The following is a 21,407-nucleotide window of genomic DNA, read 5'->3' as shown; positions in this document are numbered from 1 at the left end:
AGAACTGATAGTTTACAAATACAGTTGGAACAAGTGTGACATCAATTCACTCTGTTCTATGGTGCTGTTAAAGGGATGCAGAATGAGGCTAACATTCCATTGGATGGTTTTCAATAATTGGCTGCTCTCTAGTTGGGATGCTCATATATTATAGACTAAAGACAAAGCTTTATGGCTTATAGAACCAGAGGAATTATTATATAAGCCAAAGAGGTTGGTGGTAGTGTTCAATGTAAAAAATTAATAATGAACTTGAAGTGTTAATGAGGGTAGCATTAATTGCTTTTCATCACTTTATTCTGGCCTTGAGGAATAATTACTATAGCATTAATGTTTCCGTACAGCGGGAGTTTTCTATATGGCTTTTCCAGAGGTGAACTGAGGGTCCCTCTAATATTTTACAGTGAGCAAACATCGCTTTACATCTGCTTATTGCAGGAGGGAAGATTATGGAGGGGAAAAGAACGCCGACATGTTGTGTTTCTGGCAGGGATATTGATCAAAAATTGTTAATAGTTCATACACAGTATAAATTTATTAAATGGTGGTAATGGTCCGTTGCTGATTTGATGTCTGTTAATGACCTGCTGTGAGATCTTAAGCTGGTCCAGTTGATCATTAGATGGAAGGTCATTTGCTATATTAGTTATTATTCCTTTCCTTTATTTTTTTTCCATTGCAGACTTTTTTTCCGAGGTTTATTCATAAACTTTCAGCCACAGAACTATTTACAAGATAAATCTTCATTTCAAAGCAGTTTGCTACATTTGTAGATTTGTAGCAGTTTATAAACAGTGAAGGCTATTTATCTATCTATCTATCTCATATCTATCTAATATCTATCTATCTATCTATCTATCTATCTATCTATCTCATATCTATCTATCTATCTCATATCTATCTAATATCTATCTATCTATCTATCTATCTCATATCTATCTATCTATCTTTCTCATATCTATCTATCTATCTTTCTCATATCTATCTATCTATCTTTCTCATATCTATCTATCTATCTATCTATCTATCTATCTCATATCTATCTATCTATCTATCTCATATCTATCTCCTATCTATCTATCTATCTCATATCTATCTATCTATCTCATATCTATCTATCTATCTATCTATCTATCTCATATCTCATATCTATCTATCTATCTATCACATATCTATCTAATATCTATCTATCTCATATCTATCTCATATCTATCTATCTATCTATCTCATATCTATCTATCTATCTATCTCATATCTATCTATCTATCTCATATATATCTATCTATCTATCTATCTATCTCATATCTATCTCATATCCATCTATCTATCTATCTCACTTATATTTCATATCTATCTATCTATCTCATATATATCTCATATCTATCTATCTATCTATCTATCTCATATCTATCTATCTATCTCTCTATCCAGAAAAGTAGAAATGTAATGCCCCAGTGCACAATAGCCCAAAGGAGGACATTTCAAGTAGAGCACAGAAAACCAGCACTCAATGGGACTTAAATTGAAAAAACTTAAGTTCATTAATCAATGTTTCAGACCCATTCAGGGCCCTGTATTCAATCATAAATGAAATTATAATTAATTTTCTTGATAACATTGTATATCCACACCCATATCTTAGAAGACATGGAAAAGTCTGGAAATAGTTACATTCATATAGACCATGAGTAGAGATGAGTGAAATCTCTGTGAAATGTCACAAAAGTCAAAAATTGTAGTAGTGTAGGTCAGTTTTTCACAGTTGTGACGTTCTATTGAACCAATCTTTTTCTTTTGCTGCTTTGTTCTCTGGGATCGTCAATGGTCAATCTATTCCGCTGTGTGGTTTAGGTTGTGGTAAAACTGAGAACACTTATGGCCAAATTCTTTAAACAAACCATGCAAAGGTTTATAGCCGAATGCAGGAGATGAAAAGTCTTAGGTACAAAGACTGATGCTCTTCTCGCTCTTGCATGGTCCCACTGGCCAAATATTGTCCACTGACAACCGGCTACCTATAAGATCATGGAGGAACAAGTGGATCCGTGGTGGCTTCACTGAAGATGTTGGGGGCTCTCCAGAATGCTGCACACAATTTTAGTAACCTTCTGGCCCTGGGTCTTACTTTTTCATTTTCAATTGAGGATGAAATTAATTTAATGCAGAAAATAGTTCTAAAGAAGTAGCCATGATCGGTATTTGATGATTAAAAGATGCAGCTAATACTTGGACAGTTTTATGCAAAATATGAAATAGGCACATTCTCTGTGTACATTGTTCCTTCAAGACTTCTAGGCAGGAGGAGCATCCTGTCATTCCTTTTATAAATTAATTTATTTAAATGCATATAAAGACTCTAATGGTTTCCTTCATTGTCCTATTTACTGTTGGAAAAAGTTTTTATTTTATACGTGAAAAAGGTGTATCAGACAAATACCTGGCGCCATGTATCTATTGCATTTACTCTGATCATCTCAGCATTAGGAAATTAAATACAAATTGCATTAAAGGCACCAGATGGAACAACTAACTACAGAAATGCTGACAGTTAAGAGCCTTTTAAGCATTAATTGTGCCTGTGTCTGTTTTATGAATGTCACCTGGGGGATAACAAGATGGCAGCAATGCTAAGAAGCACTGTACAATATCTCATTTCTAATGAAAATTGTCCTTTCTGCCAACACAAATTTAACAGCCCAAGGCTTTGGTCTAGTCACCGCAAAGCAATTAAAATATAATTGAATTTAGTACGACATGCATGTGCACAGATAGATGTGACATTACAAAGGTAGACTGAAACAGGAGTATAATAATTATGCATTAAACCAAGCTGACCTAGCGACTCTTGTTAACAAAGATATTTGTTATGAGTTCTTTCTGATGTTTCCTGCCATGAACGTGTCCCTCACATCCAAGCACTGTTGCATCGAGCTCACATATTGTTGTCCCTTCTACAGTCAACTAATTGCTCATAAAGTGACTGCGGCTGCTGTTATCAGTGAGAGTAGCGTTGGACTAGTTCAACCAGGAAGCAGTGAAGCTTTTGACAGCTTCTGGAGCAATGATTGTTGGGTGATGCCAGTTATTCACCAATGAGATTGCTTGGAGAGCCCACTCAGGATATCTTCCTGCGACTAACCCTAGAGAACCATTAGAGAGAAAGTGTTGAGTATTTGTGTTGGTTATCATCACATAGGTTGAGGTTCTTCATCAATCTTTCCTGTAAGCTGAGTAATTTGGAAACTATAGTGTTAAAAATGTAACTAGGAAAAATCCTGCAGATTGTTAATGCAGTGATTCCTCATTAAATTGACCCATCATTTTTATCCATTCTGGTTGATCAGCTCAGACAGAACATTGCAATTCACAGCCACCACAGAGTTTGGTGTTTCCATAGACTTCACACAATTGGGAGGGTCTTCATTACATAGCCACCGAACTGTACAGATTTGGGATTTATGTTGTGTAGTTGTCACTAAGATCCACTTTGTACTGTATATGGGTCACAAGTAGAAACTCCAGTGGCTCGGCGACCCTCCTATCAGAACTTCTTGCGGCTCTGGGACTGAGCCTGTTCCATGAAATCAGCCCTGATGGGCTCTAGTCTGGTTTCTCCACCACCTAGCATGGTGAGCCAAAGTGACCATGTGGCGATCACTAGAACCTGGCTGTGGTACACGGCTGTGCCAGCATTCAATGAGGCTGTAACAGACATTGATACTTATTTACAAATGTTTAAAGTGATATTGGTGCATGGGATCATGGAAAGAAGATTAACTCCCAGCGTCCCAGTCTAACAGGACGTTCCATGGATGCATACTGAATGCTTAGCCATGCACTTTTAGCCCAGTTTGTGGTCACCTTTGAGACCTACCAAGTAGAAGTCTGGCCAAAAGTGTAGGAAGCTCCTACCTGAAGTATGCTAGTCAGCTCCAGATGACATGTGCCTGGTAGATGGACGGCTGGCAGATGACAACCATGGAGGAGATGGTACTGCTGGAACAGCTACTACTGAAAAAGGTTCCAGTGATTAAAGACACCCAGAAACAAGTGTCCACCCTAACAGATGAATTTGTGGCCAATTGTCCCACAATTAAGCTCAGACTTAAGCTAAGATATTGAAGAAAAATTATAGTTATGGAGACATCTTTAAGAGCAAAAATAATGTTTCCAGGGTAATCTGGAGAATTTATAACTGAGGTATAAGAATATGCTGCTGATTGTTGGGAAATAATTGGAGAATGAGAACTTCTGGCTGATGCAGGGGTATAGATAGAAGTCCTTGTGCCCCAATACTAAAGCTGATTTGGGCCACTAATATCCTGCTTGCATCCCTCCGCTAGTAATAATATACAGCATCAGTATGTAATATATAACTGACAATGGAGGCTGCATTGCACACATAACTCATTGTACAAAGATGACCTCATTAAACAGATAATCTCATTACTCAAACCCCCTTTAACAGAGAGATATCCACCGTTGCAGAGTATTCCTCCATTTCCTACAGTTATGTTCGTTTTGTCGCTATCAATAAATATTGTCCACTGCAATCAATGTGGTCCCAACGCCCGAAAGAGATTTAATAGCTAGATGTAACAAATTACAGAAAAGTAAAATAAAGTACAGCTGATACATACGCAGCGCACTGGATCCAGCAAACAGTCATTCAGTCCTGAAGCCTGTGGTCAAAGTAGACTGAATGATGGTCAGAGTGCCTGGTTTATATACAATTTGTGGTACATAAAAAACAGTGGTGATGTCATAAAGTAAACAAGATAATTGTAAAAGCATTCTTGTCACACCTGAGGATCTGTCTGTACCCAGACTGGGTTGTGTCTCTGGAGCAGGACTGGTGACTACGTGGACAAAGCTGGGTGGCCTGATAATGTTCCTGTGCATGTACTGAATGAACTGGTGCAGATGGTGATTTCACTGGCAGAGGAGAGCAAACAGGAACTGGATTACTGGACCAGACTGGAACTGGAATGCTGTAACCGGAATGCAGAAAGAGAATCGCTGTAACCAGATTGGAACCGGAATGCTGGAATGGAACCAGTGCTAGAATCGGACTGGAGCCAGAATGCAGACTGCAGTGACAGAGCTGGATTAATAGCAAGACTGCAGACTGCTGGAAAAAGCTTGGTATCTGAAATACAACATTGCATGGGAAACAGGTAAGGGCTCCAGGAAGTTCTTTTATAGTTGATGTTGATTTCTGATTGGAGACTGCAGTCAGCTGGGCAGAAGCAGCACTCTCAGTTGCTGAGATGGATCAGGTGACTATATCCAAAATGGCAGCTCCCATGATTATGTGGTGCCTCTACTTCCGGAACCTCCACTCAACCTTGTCTGACTGAATGGTGTTTCTGGGCCCATGCACAGAGACACATATAGCTCTAATAGCATCTTTAAGTTTATAAGCACTTATAATGCCATTAAAATTTCTAGGAAAAGGTAGACATTCAAAAGTCTGAATCTTCCTTTGTGGAAAGGCAACCACTGCATAACTCAGCCTGTCCTCTGTGCCTCGCTCTCCAACCCGTTAGCAGTCAGTCATGTAGGGCAAAGAGGCTGTCACGATTTGCCTGGCAGCTCCTAACCTGGACTATCAGACTTTACTATTTTGTGTTCATTTTGTGTCTTAGCAGCAGTACCTCTGCTCACCAGGGGTGCTGCTATTGTGCCTGTTGTGCTCCTAGTACCTTAGGAGTTAACACTGTTCACTAATTATTCCATGCACCTGGGTGTGTTCTCATTTCCCTTTATATACCTGTCACTCCCAACACACATAGCTGGTTATTGATGTCATATCCTGTTGTTGCACCCTGTGGATTCTTCCTCCTGCCTTGCTCCTCTGGTTACATGCTGCTTGGAAACTGTTCATACCTCCTGCTTCCCTGCATTAGCTGTGTACCTGCTGGTTTCTGAACATTCATTTTGCTTCCTGCATCAGCTTGCACCTGGTATTTACTACTACTCTTGATTACCTGTTATTTATACTTTTCTGCAATAAACAGAGTGTTTTTACCATATTCGTGGCTCCTAGCTGTACTCCTGTTTGTAACCGTGACAGTGGCTCAGGTACTGGTAATGCTGCATACATTTGAGCTCTATCACGTATCAGAACCACCTCTACCCATTTTGTAAAACCAGATGTGATTTGGTTCATAAATACCAATTACAGCTCTATATACACTTACTTTTGTTCTGTACTTTGCAATCCATTTCATTGTGAAAAATGCTCTTGAGATTTCCTATATTTCTAGTTTCCGATTTGTGGTTTTACAAGCGTGGATGACCTTAAAACCTGTTTAAAAACCTACAAACCACAGGATAAGAACCAAATGCATTTCGGAGCTCAGCCCTTTATCAATTGGTTAATATGTGCTCAAATTATTTGTCTTAAATGCTTAATAGCTGTGACTTTGCAGTGATGCCAACATTACAATGATACTAATGAATTAAAAAAGTTAAATATCCATTAAATTGATAAATACATTAGATTATTTCACAAAATATATTTTACATTTGATAAAAAAAGTTATTACTTAATGTATAAACTTTGAGCAGATTGAGTTTGCCAATTACTTATTTACTCTTAGCACATACAGAGGACACATATGCAAAACATAATAATTTACTATTCTTTATAAGAACATTTTGAGAAAATAAATCTTTCACCTACTCACTATGCAAACATTCATAGCCACATTTCAGCTGCCAATTGCTGAACTCTGCTTGGTCTTAGAAATTGTCTTTCAGTTTCTTTAGAAACCGTCGCTTTACGCAATTACTTTTTCAAATGTTTTAACTACAGTAACTTGTTTTTCTGTTTTAAAAACATCTGTTAATTGTGTGCTGACCGAGAGACGAACAGACGCCTTGTCCAATTACCGTTACCCTTGTAACTTCATTTATCATAAGTAATTTTTTGTTCCAGTTAAGAGGTCTGGAAATACAGCTGTATAATTTTCCAATTAGCACATAACTGCTGTCTCAAGAACTTAAAGGGGTATATTTACTAAACTGCGGGTTTGAAAAAGAGGAGATGTTGCCTATAGCAACCAACCAGATTCTAGCTATCATTTATTTAGTACATTCTGCAAAACGACAGCTAGAATTTGATTGGTTGCTATAGGCAACATCTCCACTTTTTCAAACCCGCAGTTTAGTAAATATACCCCTAAATCTGCTTTGTGAGACTACATGGAAATGTTATTGGGACAATTGCAAAAGAGAAATAAGCTTCAAGGGTTGAAGCACGATTAGGGACATTTCCCAGTTAAGTGGGTATCTGCAAAGCCTTTTTAACCAATCACAAATTACTTGATTTTTTTTCATATTTTCGTATTTGTTAAAGTTTAGGGGCCTCACGCAGAGGTGAACGCAGGTTACGGCCCAACACTGTGTGTGCAAAAATAGCAATGAAGAAAGCAGCCATCAGCTACAGAGGTGAACAAGCAATCAGCCAATCAGAAATAATTTGATAGTGATGGTGATTGTCATTATCACTGTTACCACATGTCTGCACCTGCCCATAGGCTGTAAAAGGTCTATCTGTGTCTACGTTTATCACTGCATCTGCTCACAATCTTGCAAACATTCCATTACTATACTTGGCCTATGTTTGAAGAACGCCCTTCCATCCTTTCTCACGTCAGGGGCACGCAGGTGCGTGCAAGTGTGGATGCGTGCAACTCTGCATAGGCACTCGTACTTGTAGGTTGGCATGCGCAGAGCTCAATCACGCCATTTACACTACGCCACAGGCATACATTAAACTCTGCATCAAGTCCCAGATGTTGGTTTACACATCTAAGAACCCAGTATGTGGACTTTATACTGGTCAGTATAAGTTAAAGGTGTACAAATATCAATTCAATAAAAACAATAAAATGCACAAATGTGACAGGTGCAAATAGAGGGGGTCTTGATGTCCTCTTACTCTTGTTATTTAATGAAACCATATATTAGGGTCAAACAAGCGGTGGTTTAGAAGAAAAGTGGAAAGATGTAATTAATAGAGATGCTCACTGACCTGCAAGAAGTGGTTTAGGTTTTGGATTTGGATCTGGATTAGCTTCGTGTTTTGGTTTTGGTGTTGGCTTTGGCAAAACCGCCCTCGTGTGTTTTGGTTTTGTATTTTTTAGCAAAAATCCTAAAATATGCTAAAATTTAGCTTATGAGTCACTTTTACCTTTGCAGTCTGGCTGGGCCGAAATGCAAAATGTAGACTTAGCTTCATGTGTCAAACTCCCATTGTCCCATAGATTGTAAGCTTGCGAGCAGGGCCTTCTCACCTCTTTGTCCGTTTTACCCAGTTTGTTTATTAGTTTACTGTGTTTGTCCCCAATTGTAAAGCGCTACGGAATATGTTGTCACTATGTAAATAAATAAATGATGATGATGATGATACCTTTTCAAAGTCGCAAGATAATAAATCAGAACTAAATAGACTACTAACTTGGCAGGGTGAATTGATAAAACTGGGCAGAGACTATTCTACAATTTAGCAAGGCCAAATAAATACTGTTTAAACATAAAACGGTTGCTAATATCTTTACTCTAGGATGTGTTGGGAGTCTTTTAGATGTTGGCGATTGTTCTATTGTTGGTAATTATAGTTATTGTTTTACAGTTTTTTTAGAACTTTCTGTAATAATGATACTATTGTATCTTCCTGATGCCCTGGTATCCTGACAGCATCTTAAATACTACAAGCTATAAAAACAAATATGTCAATAAATCAGGAAGGAGCTGGGGGTGGCAGAAGAATATTCGGAGGGTCGCATGCGCCCATAAGGCCAACTCTTGCCCATCACAGGCTTCGAACATGCCAGAGGGATTATTATGTTTTACTTATATGGCGTCACAAAGATTCCACAGCGCCGTACATAGAGCATGGGACAAAACAGAACAAAGCAGTACAAAGACAAACAACAAATAACAGCTGAGGACTAGTGCATAAGGCAAAGAGGTAAACGTGAGTTCGAAAGCATTTAGAAGCTAGGAAGGGGAGGGAGGATAGGAGGGGGCGTGAACTAAAGCAAGCCGAACCTGTGCTCAGCAGTATTGGCGTAACCAACGTGATCAGAGCAGTGATGGCGATGAGAAGGCAGGGGAGAGGAGAAGAACCGAATGTAGGGGGCTGGTGACTTGATGCAAAATGGGTCTGGAAAGCAAAAGCAAAAGTAAACAGGAGGAGAAGTAGGACACGGGGGTTAGACGGTCCTGCTCATAGGAGCTTACAATCTAAAGGGAGGAGGCAGACTCACGGGAAGCGCTAAGTGGGCAGTCAGGGTGAGGTGATGAGAACTCTGAGGGGAGAGATGAGCAGGAGGGTAAAATGAGGAGGGATGAAGAAAGAGGGAGAGGTGAACCCTGATTGGCAAAGAAGGATCATTAAGAGATGAAGAAGGGTAGACAGATGAAGGGTAGGCGTTACTGAACAAGTGGCTTTTTCAGGGATCCCTTGAAAATTTCCAAAATAGAGGATAGCCTGATTGAGGGACCGTTTCTGGATATCTCCATACAAAAGATAAATACTAACTATGCAGTGCTCATAGGCAGTACATAGTAAAAAAAAAACACAGTTCTCATCACTAGCTGCCCCTGCCGTTCGATCGTTCATATGTCATGCCTAAAGACCTTTCAATGATAAACTAACATAACAGCTATGTCTTCTGATCGAAGGTTTGCAAGTTATAAGCCACAGCTACGAAAAAAATACAAGGTAACACTTTGTACCCAGTTTCATGTTCCAAAACAAAAGACATGTCATTAATACAGATTGCAACAGCAACAAAAAAAGTCTACATATGTATCTTTGCTGTTTGTACTATTTGTATTGTTTTGCTTTTGCATAAATATGTATGTATTTATGCAAATGTATTCTTTTACTTTACATAAGCAAATATAAACTAATACATTTCAAACATTAATTCCAAATAACAAAGACATAGCAGTAGTGTGGGAGAGGTGAGCATGTAATAGCTGGTAACGAAATGTGAGCTTTAAAGGATAGGCAAGAACAGAGACAGGATTCAATGGTGACTTTGCAGAGGTCAAACGGAGAAAAAAAATCAGAACTTGAAAGTAAACTGTCTTTTAAAATGTTATTTTTATACTTACAGCTACAATAAAAAGAAATAGCAGCTAATTGAACATATCCGCATTGCTTTTAAACACTTAAAGCAGGGTTTCCCAAACTCTGTCCTCAATGCCGATTTTCCAGGTCACATGTGACATCATTAGGACCACCTGTGGATCTGCTACAATGTGTCAGTCGGTAATGATTACACCTGTGCTCCAGCAAGGAGATATGGAAAACATGTACTGTTAGGGGTCCCTGAGGACTGGGTTTTAACTTCAACCAGTAATAAAATATGTAAATTATTTCACAAAAAAAGAAAGGTATCCACCCTGTGCAAACCCTGTTTCTATGCAAGAGGTGCAAACACTTTTATTTATAAAAAATATTGGGCAGCTTTATTTTTGCACTTCAATTTAGAGTTGAGCTAGGGCACCCCCCACCTCTTAACTCTAAATCTCTCCATACTAATATTCCACCACCGTCTGCATTGAAAGATGGCATTACCAAGGTGCAAATTTGCTCCTCTCTGTACATTGACCTACATGTTCATTACAAACCTCACGAAGAATGACTCAGCTTTCTACTTTTAACTACTTTTTTTTTTGCTTTATTACTTCAATGTATGTACTTTACAGATCGGCAACTGTTTTGAGCGGGGCAGAAATATTGTTTCACATCAACAACAGGGGGTGACTTGCATAAACACAATATAAAGTGATTTTCAACACTTTTAGTTAAAGTCCTCCCCCATACACCGTAACACAGTCCACTGCAGAAAACCATTACTCAAACTCATCTCTTGTTATCCCCCCTCATATCATTAGTATATAAAAAGTTGCATTCCCCCACAAGAACTTCACAAGCCAGTGGAAATAACAGCTGGGGCTAGATTTACTAAAAGTTCTAAAAAGGAAAAGTTGAGGTGTTGCCATAGCAACCAATCCTACTCTAGCTATCATAGAATGTACTAGATAAACGATATCTTGAAACTGGATGGTTGCTATGAACATCAGCTCCACTGTCACAAACGTTAATTAACTTGCACTCAACATTGAAATGTATAAATATATTGAATGTACACTATAAATAGGAGGGGTTATATGTTAAACAAGGCTACGTATTATTGCACCTTCTGTAAATGATATCACAGATTATTACATGGTACAGGCTACAACCATTGTTCTTCAGGGTGTCAAACACATCTGATAAATGTTGCAATAAAGACTATTTAATCTATCAAATAAATGGGGTGATGAATATTCCTCATTCAGTCTTGCAAATTCTATAGTTAACCTGACGTTCCTGAGTTTGTGTGTGATTTAAAGTCTTCAGCCAATTTGGCTTCACTTTCATTCATTTGGAGATTGGATTAAACAAATGTGCAGCCTGTATTTGGCTTGCTAAACTCTACATACGATAACCTCTTCTGGGAAACAGCATAATACATCTCAGTTTAATTGATATGTATCCCAAATTGGATGGTTCAAACTATGTCCAATAGGTCTATCTGAATCTATTTGCCAAATAGTAGTCATTGGGCCTTAAATAGATTCTGATAGGTCAAGATAAGGTTAGATACCATTAATGACAATATGTGTCCCTTACTCTGTCAAGCCAACCTCATCGTCATTATATCATTCTGTCAGCAAGAGATGATTCTGAAATGATATAGAAAAGCTTGAAGAGAAATTAAATTAAATGTGAATACAAGTGGAAAAAAAAAATATGTTCCCCTCTAACCTCCCTCCGCCTAGGGAGCAGTCCACGTTCTCTCCTAGGATCTCACAATTAATGCTGAAATCAACAAAGAAGCTTCTGTTCATTGAACCTCACAGTGGTTGGAGAAGTGAAATAATTGCAAACAGCTGCCTGATTGGTCAAAAACCACAGGGATCCAATCAGGTTTCACCTTCAGCGCACACCCTCTGTTGACAACTTTTACATCTTACTTGGCCGCTCTATTTCTCCGGTGCATCTATATCGCCTCTAAAGACGCTCAAGAGGTAAGGGACTGGGTCCCAAGAGCAAACCTCTCACTAGACTGCTACCTGAGAGATAGATTTAGGTAAGGAGATCTCCATATTGATAGTGCTGCTTAAGTGTTAATTGTTATTGTACGGTACTTGAGGCCACGCAATGGTGGACTTTTGAGATTAACTCACAGCAGATTTTATTATCATTAGTTGCTCTTGCGCGTTTGGTCAACATTATGCTATTGTATAGAATCAAACAGGTCACTCTTAAATGTCACCAGGTGGGTTGTTAGCAAGTTAGAGATAGGAGAGGAAGAGAAAGGCTGGCGTACGAATGTATGTTATTAATCGCATCATATCATTGTTCCACCAGTAACAGGGATTAAACTCATGGGCACGTTCTTCACAGAGAATCAATGGACCCCAACTGGGGGAGGACACTTATGGAATAGGTCTTATCACCTATCATTACCTGACTACCACCCTAGTCTGCCCTCCGTTAGCCCCACCACCGTTGGAATATTAAAGGGAATATAGCCTATGATTGGAAATTGACCATGTGTTGGCTCCATCCCAGTAATAGGCCGTGATTCGTTAGGACTCGAGTATTAGCCAAAAGCGGAAAATCTTTGCGCTAGCCGTACCTTGTGGTAGAGTGGGAAGTATCAAGTCGAGTGACTGGGATTCTTGGAAGAGTCAACGGAAGACACTGCGACCGCGTGCTTACGACTGTGCGGACTTTAGCATCCACCTGTTGAATTGTATAGCCGTATAACCTGTACCATCATTAACCTGTAAAGCTGTGTTTTGTTTGCAACAACTTACCTAGGTGATTTCCAAACACCCACTGCAGTCCTCACAAGTAATGAGATTTGGGGTTAAATGTATCAAGCTGAGAGTTTTCCGGCAGGTTTAGAAAAACCAATCAGATTCTAGCTATCATTTATTTAGTGCATTCTACAAAATGAAAGCCAGAATCTGATTGGTTGCTATAGGCAACATCTCCACTTTTCAAACCCGCCGGAAAACTCTCAGCTTCATACATTTACCCCTTGGTTGGTAGCAGCAAACTCTTCAGCCACATACCTAATCTTGTACCTAAAGGGTTTAGGGAAGTATATATATAAAGTTATGTATCATCTGCCTTCCAAGCTGCTGGAAGAAAGTAATGTAAATGTAAAATACTGTTGTCTAGTCCGTATGATGCTTTATGTAAAGTACAGCGGCTCAGCATGTACACTTTTTATACAGTAGATTTCTAAATGCAGCTAAAGAGTGATACACACAGCAGTGCACCAATATATATTAAGTACAGAGAATGTAGTCATTAAAATAACAGATGACTACGCAGGTTAATGTATTCTATCTTTATAGCTTCTTCTGTATTTATGTATATTAATATGAGGTTTAATGTAGACTGGGAAAATTTAAATGCATTGAGGGAAAATGCTATGATAAATTACTGCAATGCATAATTTATGCAAAACCAGCGTTATGTGGTTTCTGCATAAATAACGACAGAAAGAAATCTCTGCAATATAAACTGCAGGGCTTTTTACTTCCTTCAATGACTTATCTGGTGTCCTACTTTATATAAAATAGGTTACAGAAGCAGACAGCCTTTGTTTGTTGTCTTTAATCCTATGTGAATATTTAATGTATTTGAAGCTTTTTTTTTTTCCCTATGGTATCAACATTATGATTTATAAGATTATAAATTAAGCAATATAAAATGAATTGACATTAAGTAACAAAGTAGTTTCCAAGGATAGTGTAACAGTATGTGCAAATAAATGTTTGTTTTGGAGTTGTTACATTGCACAATTTAGGAGAAACAGAATGAAGATAATTTCGCTACATGAAGTTGTGTGAGGTTCCGAGTGTGTGTGTGTGATGTCATGCTGCAAGTGGGTGGGGCCTATTTATTCAGTACAGACAGACGGATTAGTTAACAAGTAGAGATGTTCACTGACCCCCATGTTTTGGTTTTGGATCTGGATTAATTTCGTGTTTTGGTTTTGGTTTTCGCTTTGGCAAAACCGCTCTTGCGTGCTTTGGTTTTGGATCCCTATTTTTGTTTTCTAAAATCCCTATTTATTTTTTTTGCTAAAATCACATAATTTCGCTCTTTTTTTGTTCCTACATTTTTATTAACCTCAATGACATTAATTTCCAGTCAATTTTATTCAAGTGACAAGAACACTGCTTACCCTTCTGTTTCTGTGTGAGCAATGGCACTGAGCAATGTCCCTGGAGACTGGAGAGTGACAAGAACACTGCTACCCCCCTTTTTCTGTGTGAGCAATGGCACTGAGCAATGGGACTGGAGAGTGACAAGAACACTGCTACCCCTCCTGTTTCTGTGTGAGCAATGGCACTGAGCAATGTCACTGGAGAATGGAGAGTGACAAGTACAATTTACTCTCCCTTCTCCCTCTCCCCTCTCTTTCCTTATCTTTCCTTCTTCCTCTCCCCTCTCTTTCAGTCTTTCTCTCATCACCTGCTACCCTTCTTACCTCTTCATGTTCTTTCTCTCTCCCTTCTCTCTCTACCTTATCCCATTCCCCTCTTTTTCCCTTCCCCCTCTCTCTCTCCCTCTCGCCACTTGCTATCTCCCTCTCTCCTCTCACCCTTCTTCCTTCTTCCTCTCTTGCTCTATCCCTCTTTCTGTCTCGATTTCCCTCTTCATATTCCCAGTCTCAACATTAATTTCATGATTGACTTTACCATGTAAAACTCTTACATTTTATAGGCTATTTATTCAACAATGAATAATGATTTTGTAAAAACAATGTCCAGTGTAAAGAATGACATAAAATCTGAGATAAGTATCAGTGCTATAGGAATTTTTCATCATTATACATAGATGTAATATATCTATTGCACTGAATCTCATGCATGATGGTAATTCAATAATGTTCTATCAAAGACTAGGACCTCCAAGTAGCGAAATATAAAAAAATATATTTTTTGTTGGACAAACACCCAGAAGCCCCTTCATACTGTATTTTTTTTTTGCCCATGTGTCTCCTACATTACTGTACTCCATTTTTCATCTATAAAAACAAAAAGAAGAAAAAAAGACGCAGGTTTTTCTTGACAATATAACTTGTTAAAAATCTTAACTCGCTCAGAATCCATGTCATTTCACAGCTGTGCGGTTCAAAGACTAAATCAATTATTTCAGCAATAACATTGTCATTATTTCAATGCCATTGTTTTTCCACGTGTGTGATTCCAAAAATGAGGAGAAAAACAGGGAAAATTGAATTAATATTTTTTTCTCATTATGTCTTGTTTGAAACACAGGTGTATTTGAAAAACAAGTCACCCGCATACATTACTTCAACTCCACTTAAATGAATAAGACCTGTAGGTTCTCAAACGTTGAGGGCCAGATGTATGTCTTAAGAAAACAACAACAAACCTTGTTACTGAGTCCTACATTCTGCTTTATACACGGCGTAATTGCTTCAAACAAACGAAAGTGGCCAGAAAATGTTTTCTTTCTAACGAGCAGAAGGGTGATTACTATTTTTTTGCTTTTGTCGGCAAAGCACTGTATGGTTAGAATGGTTTTTAGAAGTTGCTCAATTCCAGATGCCATATTTGTTAATATCCATCACGTATTGCAGGCCAATTTTTTTTTTTTAGTAAAATTGCCAAAGCTGAACATTTGCAATAATGCAATTAATCAGTACAGAGTAGAGCTTCTACCATTGAACCAATATGCAAAAAATAAATTTGTTTTTTGCGGCATGATGTTATTTAGATGAACTAAAGGGGTGGAGAAATAATATTTACTCAGCTTTTCGGAAGGGTGCACAGCCTTTTCACCCCACAAAAAACACTTTATTTTAATAGCATACATTTTGCACCCCCACCGGGACACTTCTGCAGGAAGCACAGAGCTAGATGTTCTTTGACTAATGTAATACAAAGTTTCAAAAACATAAAATGAATATAATGAAGTCCTAACGATTGTACGTGAGGCTGTAGAGCGCAGTATATTAGGGAGAGCAATGAAAACGTTTAAATAAATCAAGAGGTTGACCCTAAAGTATTAGTGGGTTGGACTGAAGGGACGTTTCACACTCATCGCCGTGCCAGTTTTCAGGGGGATCCATAAACTCGCAAAGCTAGTCGCAGACTTATTTTTTTGGGGCAGTTCCAGGGAACATGAAGTTGGCGCCCACCTTAAAATGAAGTCTTTTTTTTTGCAGGTCTTAGTAACTTTAAATAAACTTAAAGGTTAGTGGCAACGAATACTTTTACCTGCACTACACTAATCTATGTACTGACAATGCATTTAGGTGCCCTATACTATAGTAACCAATCAGAAACTTGCTTTCATTGTCTAGCTTGCACTAGACAGATAAAATCTAATTGGCGATTGGTTGCTTTGGTTAAGTGCAAACCTTGCGCTGAAATGCCAAACTAGTATATGAGCCATTCTGTCTATTTACATACCATGCATTAATAAAACTGTTAATGCAAATCATTTACATCATAATAGAATTTTCTTTAATTTTGCCACAGCACAAAAAATCAGCATAGCAGGGACAGTCAGAGAAAGCCGAGAACAGATGAAAGCAAGATATATAATATCTATTTATCACATTAGGGGCAAACAAAGGATTTCTAGATGGGAGTTTCCCAATACTTGATTCTAAACAAAGCCCAAATAATCGCAATAAGCTTGCAATTTAAACTTTTCGTTGCGAAATTCTTGTAAATATAAAATTCTGGTTATTATTATTATTATCCGTTATTCATAGGGCACCACAATTGCTCCGCTGCGCCCTACAGAAGGCAAGCAACATAACAGTACATGGTAATTTAGGACAATACAGTAAACAAATAACACTACAACTCTCAACCCAACTAATAAGAGCTTAGATGGTCAATGGGATGCAAAGGGTATTTTCAGCGCAAACTAAATCTTGTGCCCATGAGTGCAGAAGTGACTAACAGGATCAGAGACACTGGTAGAGGTGCGAAGACAATGGATGAGTGGAGTCAATAGGCAGAGAGTCCGAAGAGGAGGTGTGCAGTGTAGCTGGTGAGCAGAAGTCATAGGTAATGAGAACAGGAGGGAAGAGGGCCCTGCTCACTAGAGCTTACAATCTAAAGGGAAAGGGGAAGACAAATGGTTGACGCATGGGGGTGAGTCAGTGTAAGGGGATCTAGAAATCAGAAAGGAGGGATAGAAACAAGAGGTGTACTACGTAGTTGAATGGCAAAACGGTTGAATGGTAGGCTTCAATAACCAGATGGGTTTTCATGGAGCGTTTGAAGCTATACAGGCTAGGGGATAGTTTGATAGAATGAGGTAGATTGTTCCAGTGGTGGGGGGAAGCATGGGAGAAATCTGGGATAAAGGAGTGAGATATAGTTACCAGAGAGGAGGAAACGTGATGGTCATTGGCCAACCAGAGAGGGTGGGAAGGATTAGGTATGGAGATGAGGTTGGAGATATAGGGAGCTGTGGAGTTTTAGAGGACCTTGTTCGTGAGGGTGAGGAGAATGAAAAGGATTCTGTAGGGGAAGGGGAGCCAATGTAAGGCTTGGCAGAGGTGGGAGGAAGAAGTAGAGTGTCGAGAAAGGAAGATAATTCTTGCTGCAGCCTGAAGTATAGATAGAAAGGAGCGAGATTGGAGCAGGTTGGATCAAATGCGCTATGTTTAAAGCTTTTTCAACTTGAACAGTGAAATGTAGCAATTTATGCTCGAATACGACTGTACCTGTTCGCCTTGCTCAAATTTATCTCAATTTGTGCTTACTAAAGTTCAAGAAATTATTGCAAATTTTCAAGGGTAAGAAAAACTTCAAGAACCATTTTGAGACAATTTTGTTCATCTCTATCTCCGATGTTCCCTTACTCTCAAGATTTAATTAATATAGGCTCAAATAAGTAGAATTTTAGTAGAGGGAAAACTCCAATTAATTATGGGGGTGGTCCAAAAGGTCGAAAAGTTATATATTGTAGGTCTTTGGAGTTTGTCTTCATTTCTGGTCTTACTAACATTCCTATTGACCACAACACCTCAAAGCGGGCACAAAAATAAAGTAGGCTACTGTTTGCACACAGAGAATAGGCACAATTGCCTAAATGATGCACATGTTTATAGAGCGAAGGACATTGTGCAGTAAGATTCCGATGCTGATTTGACATTGCCGATTGACAGTAAAGTAGGACATGATTATAACTTAACAAGCCGCACAAGAAGAATGAAATTGGACTTGGAAATCCATTGCAGTATGATAACACCATAACTATCAAACAAATGATCTGAGATTACCCCCCATCAGCACACATACATATTCAGACACAAACCCTATGGCTCAGTGCAGTACACTTCATAACACAAAGTTCTGTGTATCCTTTATTGGAAAATTAACATACGCCCTGCAGAGTGCTGCTTACCATTCACCCATCTTCTTGTCCAACTTTGTTAATGCTGCTACAATGATATATATTCCATTTGCAGGTAGAATTCCAAGTTCCACTACCTTGAAACTGTAACATTTGACGGAACACAGATTAACACAGATACATTTATTCAGTAGTCAGACACATTTCCCTAATGTTATTTTGTTTGCACCACTTGCATTTCTTTTTTTTTAAAATATAACCCTTAGTTTGGAAATGGTCATGTCATGTACGTTCTTGTGATTTCAGCACAGTGATAATGGAGAGAGGCAACCTGTGTCCCTCCAGATGTTGTTGTCCTATGAGTTTCAGTATGTTATGCATGCAGAATTCAAAGGGTGGCAAAGACAAGAGTCTCGCCTCCCAGGCTACGGCATTCCTCGTTGGGCTCCCTCTACCCAGGGGCAGAGAGAGAGAGCGGAGCAGCTACAAAGTGCAAAGGCCCAGGCTTGTTTGTATGGTTGGAGAAGCCACCGACCTGGTGTGGTCATGCTCCCATCTGCAGCTATGGAACATGCCCCAGTAAGTGGCTGTACCTGGGCCAGAAATTCATCTTGTCTTCTCTGCATCTATCCCCGCAGTGTTGGTGATTTTCACCGCTTAGAGTGGAGATTAGGACAGCTGTAAGGGTGTATTAGTGTGAGTAGTGTTATCGAAGATAAGGTCACCTCTAAAACAGTGATGGGTCTAAAGCTTTAAAGGCTATGGGAAAGTATGATTGAGCGTGTTAGGGAATTCAATAAGGGGGGAGCAGCACAGGAGAAGTCTTGTAGGTGGGAGTGAGAAGTGGTTACCAGAGACGAGACAAGGCGCAGGTCAGTGGCAGATCTTAGAGGCTGGGAGGGAGTATTTTGATATGAGATTTGACATGTATGAAGGGGTAGTGTTGTTGAGAGCTTTGTAGGTAGGTGAGTAATTTGAATTGATTCTGAAGGACACAGGGAGCCAGTGTAGGGATTTGCATAGTGGTGCAGCAGATGAGAGAGCAAGATCTCTCCCTAAAAATCAGACACATAATATCAGAAAAGAGAGACAGTGTGGCACTCTTATATGACCCTGTCTTTAGTTCACAAATCCACCAAAGTACTTAAAAAAAAATAAACATTGCTTACTTACTTGGTTTAGCCGATGAGTTTACATTTGTGACAATTGCATAGTGCGTCAATTAGGCCTGGTATGTCATTTGGAATCAGGATTGTTTGCTTTTTTTTACCTCTTTATGATCACAGAATCAGAAGGACAGTTTTGCAGATATAGGAGAATTTCTAAATCAAGTGCACTGTGCAATGCCCTCACTGCGTAGAAGATCCCGGTCTCTAATATCTGCTGAATGAGCTGCAAAAGTGCTTCCACAACCTTTATCTACAACACTGATGTTACAAAAATCTCTCTGGCCAAAGAAGTAAATAGATAACACCATGTAGGAAAGCCAATTACTGAACTCATGATCTCATACAATGCAGTTTCCTGCTATAACTCTCTATCCGAGTCCTGACTTGCTTTCAGTCTGCAAGGATAGTCCTACAATTTGCACAATTGGTGACATTTTCCCTTTAATATTTTCTCTTGCATCCAATAAAGGTCACTTTGGTTGAATCTAAAGTTTAATACACAAGCCCGTGTCATACATTTGCAATGAGTGGTAGGCGACATTGTGCGGAATTTCAAAATTCCCTTTAAAACAGTTCATTCCAAACTAGGACATGCGGTGTGTGCAGGGTATGTGTACAGTGGCTGTCATTAGCTGCTAAAAGCATTGGGTTTGATCCTCTATTACACATTCTGATAAGAGACAGAGTAATGCCCTTAGGCTGTCCATCGAGGTATCAGCAGGGGAGATAAAAGGTCTTTTACATTGTGAGCTAGAGTCACAGCCTTCAAAGTCCTGCCTTTCAACATACAAAGAGCTCTGAGCATCCAGAAGACGGGTCCACAGGTGCCAACGTATGATATTAATCTCCAAACCCTACTGCTGTTGTTTCCCTCATGGACATTTAAAACACCTTCCGCAAACACACGCTAGAAAAAAAATATTATTATTATTTTTTTTAATCCCCTGATTGCTTCAACGGGCAAAATGTATGCAGAGAAGACATTAGCAAAGAGAAGACTGATACTTTCACACTTCCAAAAATGCAGATAATTGCAACATTCCCTGAAATTTCATTGTGTGTTAGTGAGATTCAGCACTTGGACAGCGCCAGACAGATCTGTGGAATGCGGCGGTTCCTTGAGTAAACTTATTTAACAAATGAATGTCTGTTGCATTCTGAGTTTAGTAGCTATTCCAATTTAATTAATGTAATTGGCTGTTTATTTCTCATTGGAAGTCATGTCACTTATAATTTGTTTCACAGCGTCTGTACAAACTGACACGCAACACAATAACACCTCTGACAATGACTGATTGGCCATATTGTGCCTGATATTGTTTGCGCTGATGGAAAGGGTTCTTCTTTTCTCTTTCGAACATAATGATTTACATTGACAAAGAAAGGAATTATTTATCTCATGTGCTATATTAAACTCTTATTTTACATTCCGTCTGTGCCCTGTGTTTTGTCTAGCAGACAAAAATGCAAGTTCTAAAAATTGTTATTGTTTTTCTATTTTAAATCTCGGGAACAATGTTAATCTTTTTAAACAAATTACTAATCTGAAAGATTAATGACCTTTAAGGGTTTTTGGGCACAGGGGCTTAACACGCAAGCACGTGACATTATATTGGGTGGGCGGAGCTAATTCGGCACAACATGAAGCATTGTCTCTATACCAAAGCCCAGTTGAAAATTTTGGAAGATGGAAAAAATGTATCAGGAAAGTCACAATAATAGACGTGTCCCAGGGGCAAATGCAGGATTTGTAGAAGGGGGTTTCCACACCACAACACCAGTGGGCGTGACCA

Source organism: Mixophyes fleayi, chromosome 10 (genome assembly GCF_038048845.1).
Source record: "Mixophyes fleayi isolate aMixFle1 chromosome 10, aMixFle1.hap1, whole genome shotgun sequence".
Lineage (NCBI taxonomy): Eukaryota > Metazoa > Chordata > Amphibia > Anura > Limnodynastidae > Mixophyes > Mixophyes fleayi.
This window is presented reverse-complemented; position numbering follows the sequence as displayed.